The following is a 16,556-nucleotide window of genomic DNA, read 5'->3' as shown; positions in this document are numbered from 1 at the left end:
CCCGGAGATATTTGCCCAGTTGACTCAATTATGGGGCATTCCAGACATGGATCTGATGGCGTCTCGTCAGAACTTCAAGGTTCCTTGCTACGGGTCCAGATCCAGGGATCCCAAGGCGACTCTAGTAGATGCACTAGTAGCACCTTGGACCTTCAACCTCGCTTATGTATTTCCACCGTTTCCTCTCATTCCCAGGCTGGTAGCCAGGATCAAGCAGGAGAGGGCCTCGGTGATCTTGATAGCTCCTGCGTGGCCACGCAGGGCTTGGTATGCAGACCTGGTGAATATGTCATCGGTTCCACCATGGAAGCTACCTTTGAGACAGGACCTTGTTCAGGGTCCATTCGAACATCCAAATCTGGTCTCCCTCCAGCTGACGGCTTGGAGATTGAACGTTTGATCCTATCAAAGCGTGGGTTTTCAGATTCTGTGATAGATACTCTGGTTCAGGCCAGAAAACCGGTAACTAGAAAGATTTACCATAAAATATGGGAAAGATATATCTGTTGGTGTGAATCCAAAGGGTTCCCATGGAATAAGATAAAAATTCCTAAGATTCTCTCCTTTCTACAAGAAGGTTTGGAGAAAGGATTATCTGCAACTTCTCTAAAGGGACAGATCTCTGCTTTATCTGTCTTACTACACAAAAACTGGCAGCTGTGCCAGATGTTCAAGCATTTGTTCAGGCTCTGGTTAGGATCAAGCCTGTTTACAGACCTTTGACTCCTCCATGGAGTCTAAATCTAGTTCTTTCAGTTCTTCAAGGGGTTCCGTTTGAACCTTTACATTCCATAGATATTAAGTTACTATCTTGGAAAGTTTTTGTTTTTGGTTTCTATTTCTTCTGCTTGAAGAGTTTCAGAGTTATCTGCTTTGCAGTGTTCTCCGCCTTATCTGGTGTTCCATGCAGATAAGGTTGTTTTGCGTACTAAGCCTGGTTTTCTTCCAAAGGTTGTTTCTAACAAGAATATTAACCAGGAGATAGTTGTACCTTCTTTATGTCCGAATCCAGTTTCAAAGAAGGAACGTTTGTTACACAATTTGGACGTAGTCCGTGCTCTAAAATTCTATTTAGAGGCTACAAAAGATTTCAGACAAACATCTTCTTTGTTTGTTGTCTATTCTGGTAAAAGGAGAGGTCAAAAAGCGACTTCTACCTCTCTTTCCTTTTGGCTTAAAAGCATTATCCGATTGGCCTACGAGACTGCCGGACGGCAGCCTCCTGAAAGAATCACAGCTCACTCCACTAGGGCTGTGGCTTCCACATGGGCCTTCAAGAACGAGGCTTCTGTTGACCAGATATGTAAGGCAGCGACTTGGTCTTCACTGCACACTTTTGCCAAATTTTACAAATTTGATACTTTTGCTTCTTCGGAGGCTATTTTTGGGAGAAAGGTTTTGCAAGCCGTGGTGCCTTCCATTTAGGTGACCTGATTTGCTCCCTCCCTTCATCCGTGTCCTAAAGCTTTGGTATTGGTTCCCACAAGTAAGGATGACGCCGTGGACCGGACACACCAATGTTGGAGAAAACAGAATTTATGCTTACCTGATAAATTATTTTCTCCAACGGTGTGTCGGGTCCACGGCCCGCCCTGGTTTTTTTAATCAGGTCTGATGAATTATTTTCTCTAACTACAGTCACCACGGTACCATATGGTTTCTCCTATATTTTTCCTCCTGTCCGTCGGTCGAATGACTGGGGTGGGCAGAGCCTAGGAGGGACTATATGGCCAGCTTTGCTGGGACTCTTTGCCATTTCCTGTTGGGGAAGAGATATTCCCACAAGTAAGGATGACGCCGTGGACCGGACACACCGTTGGAGAAAGTAATTTATCAGGTAAGCATAAATTCTGTTTTTTCAAATTTTTTTATTAAAGTACATTTGTTCTTTGTTGAAGAGGTGTTGATTATTTTGGATATTAAGGTAACTAGTTCTTTAAGACTAGCTGACACTATTTCTGCCTTTTTTTTCTTCTGTGATTTCAGAGGTTTTCTTTCCAATTCCCCATACTAGGGAATGGAATAGGCTGAGAATTCTCTTTTATTCCTTCTTCAAGGTTTTAAACTATATTCTTTGCCAGCAGTTAAATTCAATTTGGAGGGTTCTCCAATTTATTGGGGCTATCTCTACTCCTACTAATTATGCTATTGTTTCTATAGCAAAATATTTATTTATTTTTCCTTTATATAGTTGTATCTTATTTATGGAAATTTTTTTAGTTTCAGGTACTTTTCTTGGTCCTGTGATATTGCAATTGCTTCATTTTTTCTGTTTACTTTAAGATCAAGTATCAGATTATGATTTATTTTATTATTGTTAAAAGGAACAACATTTACTAGACTAGGTGCTGTTGCATTTTGTCTTGTTTTGCATTTTGCAAGTCCTCTGTTTTGACTGGTCCTTTAAACTGGACTATCATGCTAATGATTTCATTTGTGTCTTCATTTTATTGAATATATTCGCAAATGAGGGTTAATCTATGTCTTTAGCTATTTTAGCTAGAAGAATTTTGTGTTTTTAAAAAAAGAAAAAAAAAATCCATATTTCTTTTGTTCTAAGATAAATCAATTATTTGTTTTATAATTGGATTCAATTCTTAACTGTTACTATGGGCTTCAAGATTGAGTTCTAAGACTAAAACTTTAAGCTTATACTAGTTTGGTTGTTCTTATTAAGGAACGAATTCCTGAGTTCTTTCCCAAGTAACATGTTTATAATTGGGGTTCGAAATCAGCTCCCTAATATTGCGATGTACGTGCCGTATTCCAGCTTGGCTGGTAAGGGGCAGGTTAAGACTTCTTTGAAGTTTATTTGGTTCTATTTTGTCCAAATTTCTTTGATTTTATTCCAGTAAGGCTAACACTTACTTTCTTTAAGTGTGTTTCTGTCCTATATATTTTGGATACTGTTGTAGCATGGCTGGGTACCCATGGGGTTCAAGCGCTGCTCAGACCTGGAATCTTCTGGGGTATTTCTTCCAGTTCCTTTTTTAGGAACTGGGTTTTGGAGTTTTATTCAAACTATTCTGCCTTTTTATGGTCACTGATAGCATTATTTGTTTTCATTAGATACAATAAATGCATATTTTTCATTTTTCTGTTTTCATTCAGATTATTTCCTGAGGATGCGGAATCTCATATGATTCTCTTGCTCTTCAGGACATAGTTAGAGGATCTTTCTTCTGTTATGTGTGATCAGTCCACGGGTCATCATTACTTCTGGGATATTATCTGCTCCCCTACAGGAAGTGCAAGAGGATTCACCCAGCAGAGTTGCTATATAGCTCCTCCCCTCTACGTCACCTCCAGTCATTCTCTTGCACCCAAAGACTAGATAGGAGGTGTGAGAGGACTATGGTGATTATACTTAGTTTTTATAACTTCAATCAAAAGTTTATTTTCCAATAGCACCGGAGCGTGTTATTACTTCTCTGGCAGAGTTTGAAGAAGAATCTACCAGAGATTTTCTTATGATTTTAACCGGAGTAGTTAAGATCATATTGCTGTTTCTCGGCCATCTGAGGGAGGTAAAAGCTTCAGATCAGGGGACAGCGGGCAGTTGAATCTGCATTGAGGTATGTAGCAGTTTTTATTTTCTGAATGGAATTGATGAGAAAATCCTGCCATACCGTTATAATGACATGTATGTATACTCTACACTTCAGTATTCTGGGGATGGTATTTCACCGGAATTACTCTGTAAAAGTACATTAAACCTTTTAATAGGTATTTAATTCATGTTAAACGTTTTTGCTGGAATGTAGAATCGTTTGCATTTCTGAGGTACTGAGTGAATAAATATTTGGGCATTATTTTTCCACTTGGCAGTTTGCTTGTTTTGATTATGACAGTTTCGTTTCTCTCTCACTGCTGTGTGTGAGGGGGAGGGGCCGTTTTTGGCGCTCTTTGCTACGCATCAAAAATTTCCAGTCAGTTTCTCTTGTATTTTCTGCATGATCCGGTTCATCTCTAACAGAACTCAGGGGTCTTCAAACTTCTTTGAAGGGAGGTAGATTCTCTCAGCAGAGCTGTGAGACTTATGTAGTGACTGTGTTTTAAAACGTTGCTCTGTGATTTTTATGTTTAAAATTTAATTAGTGTTACTTTACTAATGGGAACAAACCTTTGCTAACAAGTTGTGTTGTTTTTAAAGAGTGATGCTATAACTGTTTTTCAGTTCATTATTTCAACTGTCATTTAATCGTTTAGTGCTTCTTTGAGGCACAGTACGTTTTTGTTAAATAAGATTGTAACCAAGTTGCATGTTTATTGTTAGTGTGTTAAACATGTCTGATTCAGAGGAAGATACCTGTGTCATTTGTTCCAATGCCAAGGTGGAGCCCAATAGAAATTTATGTACTAACTGTATTGATGCTACTTTAAATAAAAGCCAATCTGTACAAATTGAACAAATTTCACCAAATAGCGAGGGGAGAGTTATGCCGTCTAACTCGCCTCACGTGTCAGTACCTGCGTCTCCCGCCCGGGAGGTGCGTGATATTATGGCGCCTAGTACATCTGGGCAGCCATTACAGATAACATTACATGATATGGCTACTGTTATGACTGAAGTTTTGGCTAAGTTACCAGAACTAAGAGGCAAGCGTGATCACTCTGGGGTGAGAACAGAGTGCGCTGATAATTCTAGGGCCATGTCTGATACTGCGTCACAGCTTGCAGAGCATGAGGACGGAGAGCTTCATTCTGTAGGTGATGGTTCTGATCCAAGCAGATTGGATTCAGATATTTCAAACTTTAAATTTAAATTGGAAAACCTCCGTGTATTACTAGGGGAGGTCTTAGCGGCTCTTAACGATTGTAACACCGTTGCAATACCAGAGAAAATGTGTAGGTTGGATAGATACTTTGCGGTACCGGCGAGTACTGACGTTTTTCCTATACCTAAGAGATTAACTGAAATTGTTACTAAGGAGTGGGATAGACCCGGTGTGCCGTTCTCACCCCCTCCAATATTTAGAAAGATGTTTCCAATAGACGCCACCACACGGGACTTATGGCAAACGGTCCCTAAGGTGGAGGGAGCAGTTTCTACTTTAGCTAAGCGCACCACTATCCCGGTGGAGGATAGCTGTGCTTTTTCAGATCCTATGGATAAAAAATTAGAGGGTTACCTTAAGAAAATGTTTGTTCAACAAGGTTTTATATTGCAACCCCTTGCATGCATCGCGCCGATTACGGCTGCGGCAGCATTTTGGATTGAGTCTCTGGAAGAGAACCTTAGTTCCGCTACGCTGGACGACATTACGGACAGGCTTAGAGTCCTTAAACTAGCTAATTCATTCATTTCGGAGGCCGTAGTACATTTAACCAAACTTACGGCTAAGAATTCAGGATTCGCCATTCAGGCACGTAGGGCGCTGTGGCTAAAATCCTGGTCGGCTGATGTAACTTCTAAGTCCAAATTACTTAATATACCTTTCAAGGGGCAAACTTTATTTGGGCCCGGTTTGAAAGAAATTATCGCTGACATTACAGGAGGTAAGGGCCACGCTCTACCTCAAGACAAAGCCAAAGCTAAGGCTAGACAGTCTAATTTTCGTCCCTTTCGGAATTTCAAAGCAGGTGCAGCATCAACTTCCACTGCACCAAAACAGGAAGGAGCTGTTGCTCGTTACAGACAAGGCTGGAAACCTAACCAGTCCTGGAATAAGGGCAAGCAGGCCAGAAAACCTGCTGCTGCCCCTAAGACAGCATGAACCGAGGGCCCCCGATCCGGGACCGGATCTAGTGGGGGGCAGACTCTCTCTCTTCGCCCAGGCTTGGGCAAGAGATGTCCAGGATCCCTGGGCGCTAGAGATCATATCTCAGGGATACCTTCTAGACTTCAAATTATCTCCCCCAAGAGGGAGATTTCATCTGTCAAGGTTGTCAACAAACCAAATAAAGAAAGACGCGTTTCTACGCTGTGTACAAGATCTATTATTAATGGGAGTGATCCATCCGGTTCCGCGGTCGGAACAAGGACAAGGGTTTTACTCAAACCTGTTTGTGGTTCCCAAAAAAGAGGGAACTTTCAGGCCAATCTTGGATTTAAAGATCCTAAACAAATTCCTAAGAGTTCCATCGTTCAAAATGGAAACTATTCGGACAATCTTACCCATGATCCAAAAGGGTCAGTACATGACCACAGTGGATTTAAAGGATGCTTATCTTCACATACCGATTCACAAAGATCATTACCAGTATCTAAGGTTTGCCTTCTTAGACAGGCATTACCAGTTTGTAGCCCTTCCATTCGGATTGGCTACGGCTCCAAGAATCTTCACAAAGGTTCTGGGTGCCCTTCTAGCGGTTCTGAGACCGCGAGGAATTTCGGTAGCTCCGTACCTAGACGACATTCTGATACAAGCTTCAAGCTTTCAAACTGCCAAGTCTCATACAGAGTTAGTTCTGGCATTTCTAAGGTCGCATGGATGGAAAGTGAACGAAAAGAAGAGTTCTCTCTTGCCTCTCACAAGAGTTCCATTCTTGGGGACTCTTATAGATTCTGTAGAAATGAAGATTTATCTGACAGAAGACAGATTAACAAAGCTTCTAAATGCATGCCGTGTCCTTCATTCCATTCAACTCCCGTCAGTAGCTCAATGCATGGAGGTGATCGGCTTAATGGTAGCAGCAATGGACATAGTACCCTTTGCACGCCTACATCTCAGACCGCTGCAATTGTGCATGCTGAGTCAGTGGAATGGGGATTACTCAGATTTGTCCCCCACTCTGAATCTGGATCAAGAGACCAGAAACTCTCTTCTATGGTGGCTTTCTCGGCCACATCTGTCCAGGGGGATGCCGTTCAGCAGGCCGGACTGGACAATTGTAACAACAGACGCCAGCCTTCTAGGTTGGGGCGCTGTCTGGAATTCTCTGAAGGCTCAGGGACAATGGAGTCAGGAGGAAAGTCTCCTGCCAATAAACATTCTGGAATTGAGAGCAGTTCTCAATGCCCTTCTAGCTTGGCCCCAGTTAAAGACTCGGGGGTTCATCAGGTTTCAGTCGGACAACATCACGACTGTAGCTTACATCAACCATCAGGGAGGGACAAGAAGCTCCCTAGCAATGATAGAAGTATCAAAGATAATTCGCTGGGCAGAGTCTCACTCTTGCCACCTGTCAGCAATCCACATCCCGGGAGTGGAGAACTGGGAGGCGGATTTCTTGAGTCGCCAGACTCTTCATCCGGGGGAGTGGGAACTTCATCCGGAGGTCTTTGCCCAAATACTTCAACGTTGGGGCAAACCAGAGATAGATCTCATGGCGTCTCGCCAGAACGCCAAACTTCCTCGCTACGGATCCAGATCCAGGGATCCGGGAGCGGTTCTGATAGATGCTTTGACAGCACCTTGGAACTTCAGGATGGCTTATGTGTTTCCACCCTTCCCGCTGCTTCCTCGATTGATTGCCAAAATCAAACAGGAGAGAGCATCAGTGATTCTAATAGCGCCTGCATGGCCGCGCAGGACTTGGTATGCAGATCTAGTGGACATGTCATCCTGTCCGCCTTGGTCTCTACCTCTAAGACAGGACCTTCTGATTCAGGGTCCATTCAAACATCAAAGTCTAACTTCTCTGAAGCTGACTGCTTGGAAATTGAACGCTTGATTTTATCAAAACGTGGTTTTTCTGAGTCGGTTATTGATACCCTGATACAGGCTAGGAAGCCTGTTACCAGAAAGATTTACCATAAAATATGGCGTAAATACCTATACTGGTGTGAATCCAAAGATTACTCCTGGAGTAAGGTTAGGATTCCTAGGATATTGTCTTTTCTACAAGAAGGTTTAGAAAAGGGTTTATCGGCTAGCTCATTAAAGGGACAGATCTCAGCTCTGTCCATCTTGTTCCACAGGCGTCTGTCAGAAAATTCAGACATCCAGGCCTTTTGTCAGGCTTTAGCTAGGATCAAGCCTGTGTTTAAAACTGTTGCTCCGCCATGGAGTTTAAACTTAGTTCTTAACGTTTTACAGGGTGTTCCGTTTGAACCCCTTCATTCCATTGATATAAAATTGTTATCTTGGAAAGTTCTATTTTTAATGGCTATTTCCTCGGCTCGAAGAGTCTCTGAGTTATCAGCCCTACATTGTGATTCTCCTTATCTGATCTTTCACTCAGACAAGGTAGTTCTGCGTACTAAACCTGGGTTCTTACCTAAGGTTGTCTCTAACAGGAATATCAATCAAGAGATTGTTGTTCCATCCTTGTGTCCAAATCCTTCTTCAAAGAAGGAACGTCTTCTACACAATCTGGATGTAGTTCGTGCCCTCAAGTTCTACTTGCAGGCAACTAAAGATTTTCGCCAAACTTCTTCCCTGTTTGTCGTTTATTCTGGACAGAGGAGAGGTCAAAAAGCTTCTGCTACCTCTCTCTCTTTTTGGCTTCGTAGCATAATACGTTTAGCCTATGAGACTGCTGGACAGCAGCCTCCTGAAAGAATTACAGCTCATTCTACTAGAGCTGTGGCTTCCACTTGGGCCTTTAAGAATGAGGCCTCTGTTGAACAGATTTGCAAGGCTGCAACTTGGTCTTCGCTTCATACTTTTTCCAAATTTTACAAATTTGACACTTTTGCTTCTTCGGAGGCTATTTTTGGGAGAAAGTTTCTTCAGGCAGTGGTTCCTTCTGTATAATGAGCCTGCCTATCCCTCCCGTCATCCGTGTACTTTTGCTTTGGTATTGGTATCCCAGAAGTAATGATGACCCGTGGACTGATCACACATAACAGAAGAAAACATAATTTATGCTTACCTGATAAATTCCTTTCTTCTGTTGTGTGATCAGTCCACGGCCCGCCCTGTTTTTTAAGGCAGGTAAATATTTTTTAAATTATACTCCAGTCACCACTACACCCTTGGCTTCTCCTTTCTCGTTGGTCTTTGGTCGAATGACTGGAGGTGACGTAGAGGGGAGGAGCTATATAGCAACTCTGCTGGGTGAATCCTCTTGCACTTCCTGTAGGGGAGCAGATAATATCCCAGAAGTAATGATGACCCGTGGACTGATCACACAACAGAAGAAAGGAATTTATCAGGTAAGCATAAATTATGTTTTTTTTCAAAAGTTCTTGATTCCTCACGTAAGGGTCACCTTTTTTAGGTTTCCAGATGGTTTATGTCACTGTCTTTGTCTCTATCGGACAAGGGACAATTTGTATTGGGTTGCGTCTGTCGGTACCTTTAGTCTCTATTTTTTCCTTCAGTTGCTATATATGCATCGAAGTTTTAACGGCATTGGATTCAGTTCCCTTTGCTCATTTTCAATGGAAAGATCCTTTCCAGCTTTTTATGAGTGTTGTTTCTTCAAGAACATGGTTGGAGGATCAATTAACCAATCAGTTTGTTGATTCCTCAGACAAGAGTAACCTTTTTTTTTTTTTTTTAGGTTTCCAGTTAGATTCAGTGTCCATGACTCTGTCTCTGTCGGACAAGAGACGTCTGAATTTGGTTTCAGCTTATCGAAACCTTCAGTCTCAATAATTCCCTTCGGTAGCCTTATGCATGGAAATTCTAGGTTCTTATGACTGCTGCATTAGACGTGTTCCCCTTTGCTCATTTTCACATGCGACCTCTTCAGCTCTGTATGCTGAACCAGTGGTGCAAGGATTATACAAAGATCTCATTTAATATCTTTAAAACCGATTGTTCGACACCCTCTGACGTGGTACAGACCACCATCATTTAGTTCAGGGGGCTTCTTTTGTTCTTCCAACCTGGACTGTGATGCAAGTCAGACAGGTTGGGGAGCTGTATGGTGGTTTCTGACAGCACAAGGGGTTTGGGAATCTCAGGAGGTGAGATTTCCAATCAACATTTTGGAACTCCGTGCAATTTTCAGAGCTCTTCAGTCATGGCCTCTTCTAAAGAGAGAGTCGTTCATTTGTTTACAGACGGACAATGTCACAAATGTGGCATATGTCAATCATCAAGAGGGACTCACAGTCCTCTGGCTATAAAGGAAGTATCTCGAATACTTGTATGGGCGAAATACAGCCCCTGTCTAATTTATGCGGTTCATATCCCAGGTATAGACAATTGGGAAGCAGATTATCTCAGTCGCCAAATGCTACATCCGGGCGAATGGTCTCTTCACCCAGAGGTATTTCTTCAGATTGTTCAAATATGGGGACTTCCAGAAATAGATCTGATGGCTTCTCATCTCATCTAAACAAGAAGCTTCCCAGGTATCTGTCCAGATCCAGGGATCCTCAGGCGGAAGCAGTGGATGCATTGTCACTTCCTTGGAAATATCATCCTGCTATATCTTTCCGCCTCTAGTTCTTCTTTCAAGAGTGATTTCCAAAATTCTAAAGGAGCGTTCGTTTATTCTGCTGGTGGCTCCAGCATGGCCTCACAGGTTTTGGTATGCGGATCTTGTCCGGATGGCTTCTTGCCATCCGTGGACTCTTCCGTTAAGACCAGACCTTCTATCACAAGGTCCTTTTTTTCCATCAGGATCTCAAATCCTTAAATTGAAAGTGGAGATTGAACGCTTGATTCTCAGTCATAGAGGTTTTCTCTGACTCCGTAATTAATACTATGTTGCAGGCTCTTAAATCTGTATCTAGGATGATATATTATCGAGTCTGGAAGACTTGCATTTTTTGGTGTTTTTCTCATCATTTTTCTTGGCATTCTTTTAGAATTCCTAGAATTTTACAGTTTCTTCAGGATGGTTTGGATAAAGGTTTGTCTGCAAGTTCCTTAAAAGGACAAATCTTTGCTCTTTCTGTTCTTTTTCACAGAAAGATTGCTAGTTTTCCTGATTTTTATTGTTTTGTACAAGCTTTGGTTCGTATAAAACTTGTTATTGAGTCAATTTCTCCTCCTTGGAGTTTGAATTTGGTTCTGGGGGCTCTTCAAGCTCCTCCGTTTGAACCTATGCATTCTCTGGACATTAAATTACTTTCTTGGAAAGTTTTGTTCTTTTGGCCATCTCTTCTGCTAGAAGAGTTTCTGAATTATCTGCTCTTTCTTGTGAGTCTCCTTTTCTGATTTTTCATCAGGATAAGGCGGGGTTGTGAATTCTAACAACATTAGTAGAGAAATTGTGGTTCCTTCATTATGTCCTAATCCTAAGAATTCTAAGGAGAGATCACTGCATTCTTTGGATGTAGTTAGAGCTTTGAAATATTATGTTGAAGCTACTAAGATTTTCCGAAAGACTTCTAGTCTATTTGTTATCTTTTCCAGTTCTAGGAAAGGTCAGAAGGCCTCTGCCATTTCTTTGGCATCTTGGTTGAAATCTTTAATTCATCATGCTTATGTTGAGTCGGGTAAACTCTGCCTCAAAGGATTACAGCTCATTCTACTAGGTCAGTTTCTACTTCCTGGGCGTTTAGGAATGAAGCTTCGGTTGATCAGATTTGCAAAGCAGCAACTTGGTCTTCTTTGCATATTTTTACTAAATTCTACCATTTTGATGTGTTTTCTTCTTCTGAAGCAGTTTTTGGTAGAAAAATACTTCAGGCAGCTGTTTCAGTTTGATTCTTCTGCTTATAATTTCAGTTTTTTTCATTATAAGATTTAAACTTTGTTTTGGGTGTGGATTATTTTCAGCGGAATTGGCTGTCTTTATTTTATCCCTCCCTCTCTAGTGACTCTTGCGTGGAAGATCCACATCTTGGGTTGTCATTATCCCATACGTCACTAGCTCATGGACTCTTGCTAATTACATGAAAGAAAACATAATTTATGTAAGAACTTACCTGATAAATTCATTTCTTTCATATTAGCAAGAGTCCATGAGGCCCACCCTTTTTTATGGTGGTTATGATTTTTTTGTATAAAGCACAATTATTCCAATTCCTTATTTTGTATGCTTTCGCACTTTTTTCTTATCACCCCACTTCTTGGCTATTCGTTAAACTGATTTGTGGGTGTGGTGAGAGGTGTATTTATAGGCATTTGAGGTTTGGGAAACTTTGCCCCTCCTGGTAGGAATGTATATCCCATACGTCACTAGCTCATGGACTCTTGCTAATATGAAAGAAATGAATTTATCAGGTAAGTTCTTACATAAATTATGTTTTTTTTGTTTTTATTATAATGCTCTTTCAGATGCACTGTAGACCTTTTTAGAGTTTACTGTCCCTTTTTTAAAAAAGACTTAAACAACTAGGGTCTTTCCTGGTAAGTGAATTTGCTGCTTTCTCGTTATGCTTCACACAATGGTGAGGAAATGCCTAGGATGTGAGCCTCAGTGCAGCCGACCATATGAGCTGCATTGTTGTAAAATCTAGAATGTGAGAGAAGATTTCCGATGTACATAAAATATAGGCTGAGAAAAATGATAGAAAGGAGGTATTATATATGGCACACTTGATTTAAGACCCTAGAATACTATATGAGAAAGGGTCTTGGAGGATGTTTCAAAAATAAAATTTAACTTTTATTGGTACAAAATAAGATGATGAGAGAAAAAAAAATATGCACAATATATAACTTTATACCTACAGTAAGAAAAAGAAGACCATTATATTGGTGGTTAAGTGAAACAAAACCGAAACTATTATAACTAAACACCAATACTAGCTGTAGTATAGATAAAAATGATAAAAGATCATCCAACACTATTTATAAATAAGAAGAGAAAAGTATAAAAACATGTTTGAAAGAAAATCAACACACTTAGCGCACGCTTCTCCTATGCTTGGAGGTTAAAGGGCCATTATACACATTTTTTATTTGCATAAATGTTTTGTAGATGATCTATTTATATAGCCCATAAAGTTTTTTTTTTTTTTTTTTTTTTTTTTTTTTAAAACATGTATAATTTTGCTTATTTTTAAAGAACATTGCTCTGGTTTTCAGACTCCTAACCAAGCCCCAAAGTTTTATTTGAATACTGTCAGCTACCTTCTCCAGCTTGCTCCTGTTTGTGTAAAGGGTCTTTTCATATGCAAAAGAAGGGGTAGGGGGGAGTGTCTTATTTCCCACTTGCAGTGGGCTTTTCAACAGAGCTAAACTGAAAGCTTCTAAGTAAGTTTTTAAACCATTTTATACTGGATTTTTATATCAGTATCTGTGCATCTTATTCTTTATAGTAGTGTCTATTGCATGCAGTTATATGAAAAGGAGTGTATACTGTCCCTTTAAAATAAACATGTTGATATAATAAGAGAGCAAATTCTTCTCTATCAATAAGTGTACCTAATTGCAGTCTAGAAACCTACGATCTATGACAACCGGTAATGACGGGTGTTATACTGTGCAACATTACATATGACAGTTGCCAGGGATAATATATATCTTTGTAAGTATAGCAAACTAATCTCGGCTGTAATGGTTAGGGCTTTAGATTACATCTGAAATGTTACAGAAGTATAGCAGCTGCATGCCAGTTAAGGCCAATAGTTAAAGTGAGCAATACAGTGCTGTGCGGCATATGCGGCACTATTCGGAGATAATATGTATCGTTATAGTCCTAACTATTATATGCAAACAAAGCTATCTTTAGTATTTAAGCTTAAAAAGATCCACTACAAAAGAAATGGGTGCTAAGCGAGAGGTCAACCGAGCTTAAGTGGTATAGTGATCTGCTATTATGTGCAGCACTTGTCGGAGACAATATGTATTATAGTCGGCATAGTTAAATCTTAGCAGGTAACTCCCATTGAGGGATTGAGAGCTAAAGAGATCTGTAACTGTCTGTAAGATATAGGTACTAAATGCCAATGAAGGCCAACAAAATTACAGCTATATTAAGATAACATGCTCTTGTTAAACAAAATTTGCATAGGATAAGCAGTGCGAACGCCTGATGTGCGTTTCGCCAACTGCTTTATCAAAGACACAGTCCTTTACTGTTACCCTTTTAAATGAGCACCAGCCAATCCGGGAGGTGGGGTGTCCCGGTCACATGCTTGCTGCATGCCAATCACAGCATAGCCACAATGTCACATTCTCACGTATATGTTGCTGTCAGAGAGGGGGAAACAGGGTTACCCTGACACAATAACAAAACGGAATTTCTGATTGCCGGGTTTATAGATTGTTTGTGCAAAATCCATTTATCCTACAATTGCGTCTCTTATTCAAAAAACAAAGACTGTGTATTGGGAATATTTGCCGAAGTACGATTCGATTAAACATGTCATTTTTAGCTTAATAGCTTCATCATATATTTAAAAAATTCTTGATGTGTAGAGGACATTCTGTGTCTTTATTTACACCAATACATTGTTTTCCATAATGTCCGTATTTCAAAGATTCATTTACATCTAAATGGTTGTTGCTTATTATTCGATAAGATATATTATGAAGCTGATTCGTATGAGATATACTTATGCACTAATCAGACAATAGCATAGTGTGGATTTGGTTTGTGGCACCTATAATCAGAACAAATATAGATCAGTTAAACGTCTGTCATTACCGTTATATGTTTAGATGTACCCAAAAGAAATCGAATACATTTTTATTTATTTTCTATCAGTTTATATACTCATGTGATCAATTCTACAAGTTGATAGAGAAAGGATGTTTAAGACTTCATTTGTGTCTTTATTATTGTTGGCTATACTGAATCGTATAGTCTTATTCATAGAAGAATCAGAAATAAGTGTTACAGACCGGGAATGATGATAGTCATCTTCTCTAGATCATTAAAGGAATGGACCGAAACTTAGTTGTTTGAGACCTTTAGGTGCCATAGTTTGTAGCCAGAATATCCATTTTGTTTCTTCCTTGAGGAGCATAGTTTCTATATTTCCTCCTTATTCCTGGTTTCACCTTTTTGAAGGATTCGGCATTTCAATTCTGATTTTGCTTCTGTGTACATTCAGGAAGTGTCTAGCTACTGTGGTGATTTTCTTTCCCTTTTCCAGATCGCTCTTAGCATTGCAGATATTTACAAGATGCTCACCTAACCCTTATTTCTGATTCTTCTATGAATAAGACTATACGATTCAGTATAGCCATAAGTATATCTCATATGAATCCGCTTCATAATATATCTTATTGAATAATAAGCAACAACCATTTAGATGTAAATGAATCTTTGAAATAAGGACATTATGGAAAACAATGTATTGGTGTAAATAAAGACACAGAATGTCCTCTACACATCAATCATTTTTTAATATATGATGAAGCTATTAAGCTAAAAATGACATGTTTAATTGAATCGTACTTCGGCAACACAGTCTGTTTTTCAGAAATTACGTTTTGTTATTGTCAGGGTAACCCTGGTCCCCCCCCCCCCCCTCTCTGACAGCAACATATACGTGAGAATGTGACATTGTGGCTATGCTGTGATTGGCATGCCGCAAGCATGTGACGGGACACACGCCCTCCCGGATTGGCTGGTGCTCATTTAAAAGGGTAACAGTGAGGACTATCTGCGCCTTTGATAAAGCATTTGGCGAAATGCGCGTCAGGTGTTCGCACTGCTTCTCCTATGCAAATTCTGTTTAACAAGAGCATGTTATCTTAATATAGCTGTAATTTTGTTGGCCTTTATTGGGATTTAGTACCTATATCTTACAGACGGTTACGGATCTCTTTAGCTCTCAATCCCTCAATGGTCGTTACCTGCTAGATTTAAAGTGAATGTAAATTTTGATGCTAAAGTGCCCGGTTTTTAAAACTTTGATTAAAAACAGGGGCACTTTAATTCATCAACATTTTCATTTCACTCCTGTTGTGAAAATAAACGTACATTTTAATCTTCACAGCAGCTCCAGCTTCCTCCACCCGTTTCAAAGCCTCTTCCTGGGTCTAAAATGAGGCACCCGGCTTCCTCCAATCACAGCAGTGAATCAGACACTGAATCCCCCGGGGGGAAACTGTGATCGGAGGATGACCTATCAATCATTTCTGACATCAGAAATGGCTTGTAAGACCGGAAGAAGCTGGAGCTGTTGTGAAGTTTAAAAGGTTTTTTTTTTGTCACAACAGGAGTGAAATGTAAATTTTGATGAATTAAAGTGCCCCTGTTTCTTCTGTTAAGTGTGATCAGTCCACGGGTCATCATTACTTCTGGGATATTACTCCTCCCCAACAGGAAGTGCAAGAGGATTCACCCAGCAGAGCTGCATATAGCTCCTCCCCTCTACGTCACTCCCAGTCATTCTCTTGCACCCAACGACTAGATAGGATGTGTGAGAGAACTATGGTGATTATACTTAGTTTTATTTCTTCAATCAAGAGTTTGTTATTTTAAAATAGCACCGGAGTGTGTTATTATCTCTCTGGCAGAGTTTGAAGAAGAATCTACCAGAGTTTTTGTTATGATTTTAGCCGGAGTAGTTAAGATCATATTGCTGTTTCTCGGCCATCTGAGGAGAGGTAAACTTCAGATCAGGGGACAGCGGGCAGATGAATCTGCATAGAGGTATGTAGCAGTTTTTATTTTCTGACAATGGAATTGATGAGAAAATCCTGCCATACCGATATAATGTCATGTATGTATACTTTACACTTCAGTATTCTGGGGAATGGTACTTCACTAGAATTACACTGTAAGAAATACATAAAGCTGTTTAATAACTAAAGATTATGTTTAACGTTTTTGCTGGAATGTAAAATCGTTTTCATTTACTGAGG

At 40.1% G+C, this 16,556-nt stretch overlaps 1 protein-coding gene across 1 annotated transcript in view; it reads left to right on the top strand.

The window, feature by feature from the left end:
• Positions 1–16,556, top strand: part of LOC128660870 (myosin regulatory light chain 2, smooth muscle minor isoform) — a 70,804-nt gene that overhangs the window by 13,502 nt on the left and 40,746 nt on the right. The gene's annotated exons all lie outside the window — the stretch shown is intronic.

The sequence above is a fragment of the Bombina bombina genome, chromosome 5, assembly GCF_027579735.1.
Source record: "Bombina bombina isolate aBomBom1 chromosome 5, aBomBom1.pri, whole genome shotgun sequence".
NCBI lineage: Eukaryota > Metazoa > Chordata > Amphibia > Anura > Bombinatoridae > Bombina > Bombina bombina.
Note: the sequence above shows the minus strand (reverse complement) of the source record. Positions and strands in the feature narration are given on the sequence as shown.